Source organism: Protopterus annectens, chromosome 3.part0 (assembly GCF_019279795.1).
Source record: "Protopterus annectens isolate FY-2018-M chromosome 3.part0, PAN1.0, whole genome shotgun sequence".
Taxonomy (NCBI): domain Eukaryota; kingdom Metazoa; phylum Chordata; order Ceratodontiformes; family Protopteridae; genus Protopterus; species Protopterus annectens.
This window is the reverse complement of record NC_056731.1, coordinates 1,509,502,400-1,509,513,899: the sequence shown is the minus strand read 5'-3', so window position 1 is coordinate 1,509,513,899 and position 11,500 is coordinate 1,509,502,400. Positions and strand designations below refer to the sequence as shown.

Sequence of the window (11,500 nt, the reverse complement as noted above, 5' to 3'; positions counted from 1 at the left end):
AGAATCTCCATGGCAATACCCAGATTTGCTCTGAGTTACTGCACAATGGTACCGCCTATACCGAGCCAACAGATATTGCAAATATACTGGCGGACAGATTTAGTGCTAACTTTAACCCCCCCCCCCATGGACCAATCACAATACCAGTAGATTGTCAGGCACCCAGTATTACTGCTGCACAGGTTAAAGCACCACTGTCCAAGGCCAAGGATACAGCTTCTATGAGACCTGACACTATCCCTGGCTGTGTTCTGCATGAACTACAGAGTGAACTGGCACCTCACCTGTGTGCCCTGTTCAATCATAGCCTCACCTTAGGCTTTGTCACTACCGAATGGCACACTGCTACGGTCATCCCTCTCCACAAAGGTGGAGTGACTACAGACCCCGGGAACTATCGCCCCAATAGCCTGATGAGTCTGATATGCAAAGCTATGGAACGCATCATCATGGACCTAATAAACAAGGATATAGGGAATCTCTAAACTCTGGATCCTACACAGTTTGGTTTTGTGAAGGGTAGATCATGCCTGCTCAACTTGGTCGACTACTTTGAGTTAGTCACCAGCGCTGTGGATGAAGGTAAGGTGGTTCATACAGCCTACCTTGATCTAGCCAAGGCGTTTGATACCATTCCCCACTCAGGAATAATAGAAAAACTTGCTAAGCTAGGCATCAACCTGTATAATTTAATCAATGTATAATTTCTTGACATTACTGGAACTTCATCATCATTTTCTTGTGCAGCTATACAATTAAATTCTGAGCATAAAACAATTAGTAAAATAAGCTAACAATATTATAAACAATAAATATGATCTGAAAACAGCTTGTAGTGAATAAATATTCTGACCTAAAATGTGAAATTCCATGAAAATCTCAAGTTTTTTCAATAATCAGTCCAGGTTTGGGATTTATCAGTGTTTTCCCTTGGAAAATGGAAAATCAATGCCCCTGGTTATTAGTACAAACCAGATACTGCTCCATTACCAAACATTAATAAACTACAGGGTATGCATAAAGCTATTTAGCACTCTCCAACTCTCATTGATGAAGGGACATTCTTCTTCAATAGCACAATGTCATAACAATAAAATAAAAAAAATATATATAAAATAGACATAAAATGTTTATGGAACACATATTTAATATGCTTGCTTACAAATAAAACAATACTATCACCATAAAAATCATGCACAAATGTTCATAGATTAGTACTAAGTTAACTGCCCTTGTGAGCCATTTTAAGCCTAGCCAATTATCCCTTGTGAGACTCAAACCCTGCACCTTGTGTTTGTAAAGCAAAAACCTTAACCATTAGGCCACCCTCCCAAACCTGGAGTGTTTCCAATATCTTCCTTACTCTGGATTAAAGATATTTCTGTACTAATCTCTGCCCATACTCTGCTCCAGTCTAATGACTTCCAGTTAAAACCCTGACCCAATAACCCCCATCTCACAAAATTACTAAAATGATAAAAACCCTCTTCATAGATATATAAAGATATCTTGTATTGGTAAGAAATGGCCTCAACTTAAACATTGACAAACCAGAACAACCCTACAATAACAACAGTTACACAATCCTAGTTAAAAGATATAATGGTTGTTCTTTGCATATTAGCCAAATGATACCTCATGCACTGATAACAGACAAGGAACTAGACAAGTTGGGAGGGCTCTAACATGATTCTCTCACCTTCATTAATAACTAAGCTCAATACAGCCTCCGACATTGACCCAAACTGTTTTGTTATTCAAATAATATAAGGAGGCCATAACACAGAGGATTATGATAGGGTTTCCTATTATAATAAGGATATTATGTGTTTCAGATATGGATGCCAAGAAAATGACCTAGAGAATGAAGCTTGAGAGGTGAATCTTGGCATCCATGTCGAAGAACACATAATTCTTCATTATGATCAATAACGTACATGAAGATTTCTTTTCTCCATTAGTTAGACAAAAATTAGATAAAAAAGTAATGTGTTTGAAAGCTGGTAAAGCAGTGGGGGATGGGTTGACATACTTATGCATTCTCTGTCTAATTAAAGCAGTTTAATTCAAAATGCAGTAGTGATATTCTATCAAAGCAAGTCTGACAATTTCTGTGTGATGTCATCCTTTTCCGCAATGTGTCACATTATGTAATTTCAAATTTTCTGTCAAAATCTGTTGTTGTTGTTCTTCTGTCTTTCTGCTTATCCCGGTTAGGGGTTGCCACAGCGGAACTCCGGTCCGCTAATGTTTGGTAGTGGATTTTTACGTGCCGAGTTACCAGCCCTGACGCACAACCTTCAACGAAGGCACGCCCATTCATGCATGCCTCCACACAGAAGAAACTCTAGCTGAGAATCGAATGGGACAATGTCTTGCTGTGAGGCGACAACACTACCGCAGCACCACTACCGCAACTTTCTTTTCTCTTAAGGATTCTGTCAAAAATATGTTCTTACCCAGTCATACTATCCTATTTGTTAACAAATGGAAATCAGTGAATAAATCCATTAAGCATCCATAATCCTATATGCTCAACTTGATTCACTGTAAACAAGCTAGTCTCCCCACCCCCATGTACCACCCTTAATCACTCAATCCGAATCAGCAGAATCTATTTTACTTGCTGAATAGGAGTTCACAGACTGGACACCTTTGTATAGTTGTATAGACCCAGCTCTGCTCTCTCATCCTTTTACAGTCGAAAGACCCTTATTTAAGACCAACTATATCCATGCACTAGAAGCAAAGTGTAACGTCTGCACTCTGGGCCAGTAATCAAGAAGCTTAAAACCTCACGACTGACACTGGAAAGGGACATTCACTTGGAACAAAAATTGATAAACCCAGTATTTCCAGATGCAGCTTTCTGCATCAAGTACAATTTCCCTTAAGAGCACACAGGGAATGCACTGAGTCTGGGGTCTGGGTTTCTCTCTCTCTGTCTCTCCCCAGGTCCCCAGCAAGGCTCCCCACTGGCACAGCTGTAGAGTTAAGTCCTCAGCCATCTGTCCAAGCCACGTTCTCCAGCACCCTCTCTGTGAAACCAGTGCTTTGTGTCCCTGCTCCAAGTAGTTGACACAGACACACACACACAAACACACACACACACACACACACACACACACACACACACACACACACACACACATACACACACACACACACACACACACACACACACACACACACACACACACACATGCACACACACGCACACACATGCACACACACACATACTCCTGGTATAGACTGGCACAGATTTAATAGATATCCCCCCTTCTGCCAAGACTATAAGGTAGTTACACTCCACCAGACATCCCAAAGCTAGCTACTCTAAAGCTCTTACAAGATTATCCAATTATACTGAGTGAAATTAATATTAATACAAATGGTAATGTTGACCAAACAGCCAGGCTTCCAGGAGTGGACACAGCATTACCAATAGATATAAGTACTCTTAAAGGTTAAAATATTCTCTTAAGGACCAGCCACAATGAAACATTTAAATATATTTAATAGTAAATAATAAAAGAACATGAAAATACTAAATATCTATTTACAATAAACATCAGAGTTTCAGCCACAGAAAATATTAAAAATAACACAGATGGACAGGTTCACACAAGTACAGAACAATAATATTTATCTAATCTGACTATATCTTCTGACTGATCTAAAGAATTATTATTCCTTGGTTACATACCAGAGCAATACAGATGAAGAAGGTGAGAGATCCTTCTTTGTCAGATTACAAAACCAGAGTGCAATGAGACTTGAGTCTCATGTTGTATTAAAACATCATTTTGTCCTAGATTACAGAATGGCATCACATACATCTGATTATCTGACTTCTGGTTCCCTTCTGGTTCCCTTACTACCCCCGTTGCTAGAAAATGAACCAGAATTTCACACATATGTGTTACCATACACGCAGATAGAGCTTAGCTGAGATGTGTTATAGCATCTGGAAGCTATAAAGCCATAAAACACTTCCACTCTTCCTACAGGAGCTAATAAACCATTCTCTGGCAAAGACATTTTGTCTCTGGCTGCAGTCAGAACTATAAGATACAATCTTTATGGCCTAAATTAAGGAAAAACAAGATCTACTTGATAAATTGAATGGTACTATAACCATCAATAATAATATAATATATATATATATATACAACATCATAAGCTATTAAAACTAGGTAACACTGTACTTTGTGAACCCCTAGCATACATTTATAATGAATTACAAATCAATAAAACCATCCTCCACAGCTTCAAGTACACACATATTGCCATGTCCAAAAGTACTCACCACTTCCTCAGATAATATTTACTATCCATCCCTAAACATGCACCCCCCAAAAATATTATTTAAAGTAATTTACAAACATTGACAGTTATTCCAATGTTAGGGATGGGTCTTTTTCGCCATAAAAGATGATAATTTGATTTGAATATAGTAAATTGAGGTCTTAGAGACCACATACAAATTTTTATTAAAACTGTGATTTTTACCTGTTAAAAGCATGTCAGGATGGTACAATAGCTAATGTTTACTGCCTACTAACCAAATTGTATCAAATATATTGTAAAGCTTTATTAACAGAAACTATAATTATAGATTTGAAAAGTGCATTCTATAATGTTGACTACTCAGTTCCTTTGCAAAAAAACTTGACAGTTATGATTCTTAATGATGTAACTCAGTGATCCACCAATTAACTCTTTAAGTGGACACTCATCACCAGATTCACTATCCTTCCATGAAGGACTACCTTAGTCCTGCATGGAAAAGACCATTTAGGAGGAGGACGGTAGTGCGCCATGCACATTAATGAAGTCACGCTGCCTGAGCTCCTAATCTTACACAGAGCATCTAAGAGTGCAGGGGGCATGTCTGAGAGCAGAGCTCTCAAAATATACACGTCCCTGCAATGAAGAACAGCAGACAAGTTATAAAAGAATGAATGAGACAGCTCATAGGTGTACACATACCCCCAGCAACATTCCCCCAGATATACAAGAGCAATAGTTAAAACAACAAATATAAAGATTTCTTTTATGAAAGAGATTAAATTTAACCATAGGTGTGCAGGTTTGCCCATCGCTTAGCTACCATGCAACTTAAATGGCAGAAGAGGATAGAAAGCAAGATATATGCAAATAAAGCAGTACAGCAACAGTGTAGTGGGCAGAGCATTCACCTTATGAGCAGTCATTCCTGGTTTGAGTTCCACTGCAACACATTCCATTTTCCATGTCAAATCACTTTATGACCAATATTTTTAGTTGCATAACCTACTAAATAACATATATTTGTGAAATGGAGTACTGCATTAAATGCAGATGTGAAGTGTCAGTGTCATAATGTTGCAAAGTCCACAGATAATCACATGTGCCCCATGCAGTATATGTACACAGGAATTAGGGATACAAATGGAAGGTAAAATGTGTAATCAATGATAGGTCCATACAGCTTCCAAATCCCCCACCTTCCCAAGAACCATTAGACGTTACTGTCTAAATTAGTGCAGTGGTAAGCAGGAGTAAGCACTAGTAAGCAAGTGTATGCACTATTAAGCAGTAGTAAGCGGGAGTAAGCATACGTAAGCACTAGTAAGCGGGTTTAAGCCCATTTGTGTGGGGGTAAACAATGCACATAGAGGTTAAGCTATATTGAAGCTAACTCTCTGTAAGCATATTTAACCGAAGGTTAGCATAGCTTACCCTCGTGCAAACCTGCTTACCAGTGCTTAAAAGTGCCTTAATCACTCTGTATGCAATAGCCGCTGTTCTGGCCAGAAAGAAAATAAACAGACTTTGCAGGTCTTGAACCCAGGACCCCGTACACTATAGGTACAGTAGTTAACCACTAAGCCATCACAGCAGTACATATGATTGAGGTATCACCAAACAAATCCTCACTATAGGAAAATCAAACCGAACATGTGAAAGGAATCTATATACAGTCTTATGTTGTATAACCTACTACATAACATAAATATGTGAACTGGAGTACTGCAGTAAGCCCAAATGTGAGGTGTAATTGTAATAAAGTGTTGAAATCCCCTAATAAACACAAGGACCGCATACAGTGTATGTACACATGAATCATGGATACCACTCACATAAATAACATGTAATGAATAATAAATCAATGCCAAAAAACAAATATAAAGCAAATTAAATATTAGGCAATGCTAAGCATTGCACAGCCCAGCTTAGTAGGTGTGAGCAATGTGTAGGCCAGCTAACTCAATTTGCCCATCGGTATACCACTTTAAACAATGCCAACCTTAGGTAAGCAGGTTTGCCCATAGCTTAGCCTTTTCAAAACCATATAATCACAGCAAAGTGCAGGAAATCGGCCCTATTTAAACCCAATGGGTGGGAATACATCTCATAACTGGTTGTAGCTTCCCCTTGCATGCACTATGTCTGGAATGGGAGAGGGTGTGCACTTTCTGGTGCAGCACTGGGGCATTCAGGAGTCCAGAGTCATGGCAGGATTCTTTTTCAAAGACCATGAGCACTGACTGCTGCAGGGCCAGTACCAGGGTTCCCAATATAAAGCAGTAGCCTGGAGCTATCTCATCCGTGACCTCACCGTGCCACTGGCATACCCCGAACTGGTGAGCAGGTCAGGCATCACTATGCCAACCCAAAGCAGTGAAAGGGGATCTCTTGGATCAGTGGATACAAGAGGATAGGAGGACATGGGATGTCCCAGCTGTGTGTAAGTATCACTCCACTACCTATTTAATAATTGCCAGCTCATGTATATTATGGATAGGTATGGCTAAATATTCATTTTATGTCCTTCACAGTGGCAAGTCAGAGGGCTGTGAACCAGAAGGCCCATGACTATCGCTTGGAGAGGTTGCAACGCAAGGCAGGCTAGTAATACTCTTCTATGTACTGTCACAGGAAATAAATCTAAAAGTATTAGTAAGCTAATTGCCTGTATAAAACCTGCATTGTTTAAGGCAAGTACTGCATACATCAGAGAATATGGCAGGAAGAGTCTCATATAGGTTGTATGTAAATAAAAGCATAATAGCCTGACAATAAAGTTCTAACTGCTGAACTGTATGTGTTTACTCTGGTATCAAACTGAGAGAGACATAGACAGAAAGCAGTGAAAAGACAGATAACAAAATCCAAATAGCACATGCAACTGAGATGTGAACTGTTTTATTTTTAGCACACACAGCCATGGTTTGAATCCTGGGAGTGGTAGTAGTCTGCATACAAAATCATACCCCACAACTATACAGATATGCCCAGAATGTCCAGTAAATTGTCCCATATCTGTTGCCTGTCACTCTGTCCCCCTGGGAAATCAGTGGGATGATCCCAGATGTATAGGCAGCAAACAAGAAATACAACTGATTGTCACACATCTATAAGAACAAACCTGTCACTCTAGCAACTCCCCAAACTGTTATCAGAGTAATAAGCCTAGTATGTCCCATCTACACCCCCATGTTGTCAAGCTGTGACTAGAGTGTGGACAGTAACAGAGTGAGATGTATGTGCATAATACTAATGTGGAATCTGATACTTTGTGTGGCAACATTTAGGTAGTGCTAACAAACATTGCTCCCACAGGTCCGTCAGATGCGAACACTGTGCCCAGAAATGAAAGCTTCATACCCTGTACTGGTACTGTTTACTTTGGTATTGTATGGCATTGTTATTGTTGCAATTACTCTGAATAATAAGGTATTACTCATCACTGTCACCCACACTGTGCTACATAATATAACTGTGTAGGAAATCCTGTATAAGAGTGTTGTAATACAAAGTCAGAATGTAAAACCACAGGAGAATTATAGACAGAAATCAGATAAGAGATATACAGCAATATCTATATAGCACACATAACTGTGATGGACAGTGTTTTAGTTTTAGCAGATACAGCCAAGGTCTGAATCCTGGGAGTGAAAGTAGGCTGCATACAGAATCATACTTCACAACTGTACAGATATCTCCAGAGTGTCCAGTATATCGGCCCATATCTTCTGCCTGTCACCCCATCTCCCTGGGAAATCAGTGGGATGATCCCAGATGTTTAGGCAGCAAACAGGAAATACAACTAATTGTCACACATCTATAAGAACAAACCTGTCACACTAGCAGCTCCCCAAAATGTTATCAGAGTAATAAGCCAAGCATGTCCCATCTACACCCCAATGTTTTCAAGCTATGACCAGAGTGTGTACAGTAACAGAGTGAGATGTATGTGCATAATACTAATGTGGAATCTGGAACCTTGTGTGGCAGCAGTCAGGTAGTGCTAACTAACACTGCTCCCACAGGTCCGTCAGATACGAAGACTGTACCTAGAAATAAAAGATTGATACTCTGTACTGGTACTGTTTACTTTGGTATTGTACGGCATTGTGAGTGTTGCAGTTGCTTTGAATAATAAGGTATCAATCATCACTGTCACCCACACTGTGCTACATAATATAACTGTCTAGGAAATCCTGTATAAGAGTGTTGTAAGTCACTAAAGGTTGAAGAGGGCAATAGTCTAAATATGTCCTGGTTCACCTGCATGTAGTCAAGACATGGAAAGGGATGTGCATATCATCAGTCTGGAATCTGGGAGTATGTGTAGAAACTGTTAGTTAGTGTTAACAAACAATTCATCCACAGGTATACCAGGTAAGAGTTGTATACTACAGGTAAAGCCAGTTCATGTATATAGTTGTTGATAGCCATACCACTGACCAAAGTAAGGCAATAGGGTAGTGTACTCATACTTGTAAGGTACAGATAACAGCACTGACTAGGAATGTAATGCAAACTACAGGAATATACTAGTTGTTAATAGACATCTTTCTCCTTCCCCCACCATATCTGCAATGATAAACTAAATACCCAACTCAATTGGTACATGCTGGCTTAACTGTAGTATTGGGACATATGTCCTTTTGTTTGATAACTATTTAAATCTGTTTCTATGCATGTGCTATGTTGAAATAACATTGGTGGCATGGTGCCATCAATGTACCTGCATGCTGTTGTAATTACCACTGTGTTCCCATATATGCATGTGTTCTGTTTGCTATGTAACTGTTCCATATCTGGTGTCTGGATTAATGGGGATATCTATGCATGCTGTTATACCTAATCCTGGAATGTGCTGACTATTACTAACCACATATGTTGATAAAACATAAACACTATAGCACGTATGGGAATGCAGATCCCAGTGGATCCACCTGCCCCACCTCAGCTGGCCATGGCACAGGGCACTGGCATGTCTGGGGCCCAACCCAAGACTTCCTCATCCATTGGTACTGCACCACCTTCAGGTGGAACCACTTCAGGGGATGGGGCTCACCCCCCCAGGAGCGGGCATGGACAGGAACTTGTCACCCATCACCAGGTCCAGGTTGTGGTGCATAGCGAGCTCAACCAGCAGTTTGGAGATCTGCTATGCCAGCTCGAGGGCCGCATGTCAGGACTAGAGGGTCAGCCTGGCTCTCCGACTCAGCCCCCAGCACAGCCACCTTCGGGGCTGTGAAGGTGCAGTGGTGACTGCCCATGGGTGGGGACCTCAGTCCCATTGTTTCTACTAGGGGGCTCATGGGCTTCTGATTTCCCAACACCCCTCCCCATCAAGGTGTTTACCCCCCACATGTGTCATATACCGCCCTTGTATGCATCTTGTTTGTCTTGTCTGTTAGCCTACCCAATCTACCTCCTCAAATATACCTACTATCCCTCCCAAACATCACACACTCACCTGAAAAAAAAGGGGACTCTGTTTCCAAAAAAAATAATCTCGCCCCATACATAGCTGTCCATTTTGTACATGTGTCCACTGGACACATGTAATCTGGTCTAATTGGCATCACTACATATTATTTTTGTCCTCACCCCTCTCTCAGTGTATATGCACAGTTGTTGCTGTAAAAGAAATGGCCAGCTATGGACCTTCCCTACACCCTTCCTGCATATCCCTAGCTATTTTCCATACTGTATTTCGCTCTTTGTGCCCCTTTTTCACCACTTTCCTATTAACCCTTTTTTCTTTTCTTTTAAAGAAATTAGTGCTGGGGTAAGCAAGAGTAAGCTTGTGCGAGGGTAAGCAATGCCTACACAGGTTAAGCAATTTAGAAGCTGAGTATAAGAAACTGTAACCGGCTGTTAGCAGTGCTTACCTCCGTGCAAACCCACCTACAACTGCTTAAAAGTGCTTTAATCAGTCTGTATCCAATGGCCCTTGTTCTACCCAGCAACAAAACAAACAGTCTCTACAAGGCTCAAACCCAGGACCCTGCACACCATTGCCAAAGTGATTTACCACTAAGCCATCTGAGATATACATAACCCTGATGTTTCCAAAAACATACCATTCAGCACAGTCATTCAACAGTACTAGAAATGTATTTAAACATGCAGATGTATGTGTGTGTGTGTATATTTATATCTAAATAGATATATACATATATATCTATATATGTAGATATATATATATATATATATATTTATATATATATATATATATATATATATAAATATATACATATATATATATATATATATATATATATATATATATATATACATCTATAGATATATATGTCTGCATATATACAGCAATATATATATATATATATATATATATATATATATATATATATATATATGTGTGTGTGTGTGTGTGTGTGTGTGTGTGTAAGCATAAATATATATCTATATATGCATATACAGCCATATATCTATAGATATAAAAGAGAACATAACAAAAACATATATGAACAGATGCACCATTGATGGGGTTGAGGGGGCCCAAGCAACATATGTTTTGCACATATGGATATCCCCCCTCACAGCCAAACACATCTGCCCTGCAATACAATACCAACTGTTGCAAATCCCATAACCAGGACCTGACACAACATGGGTACAAGATATTAACAGTACTCCATCCCACCTGTATGATGTCAGGCTGGTATTGGTAACATACCATGCAGTACAGTCTGGCTACCATAGGGAATGTACAATGTGGAAGCAATCAACATTCCTAAGATACATATACACACACACACATACATATGCAGATACACACACACACATATATATTTTTATATATATATATATATATATATATATATATATATATATATATATATATATATATATTTATATATATATATATATATATATATATATATATATATATATATACACATATATATGTAACTCTACACATACACACACAGAGATATGTATAGGAAGATACATATGTAGAGGGTGCACAGAATACAGAACAGTCACTATACCTACAGTTGCCACCTTACCAACTGGACACTGTATGAGCCACCCATACAAATGACAATTGTTGCCTGCAACATATACCCACAGAGAGGTCAAAGAATATAACACCACACACAGGTTTGCAAACATGGGAAAGCTTTATTTGTGTACTATTACAGTTGTATATACCATGTCATATAGCTGTTTAGACTCTGAAATACATATA

The 11,500-nt window shown here is 39.3% G+C and overlaps 1 protein-coding gene across 1 annotated transcript in view; it reads right to left on the bottom strand.

Annotated features, from left to right (window-relative positions):
- XKR4 (XK related 4) overlaps positions 1 to 11,500 on the bottom strand; it is a 1,628,686-nt gene that overhangs the window by 1,400,760 nt on the left and 216,426 nt on the right. The window lies entirely within an intron of this gene.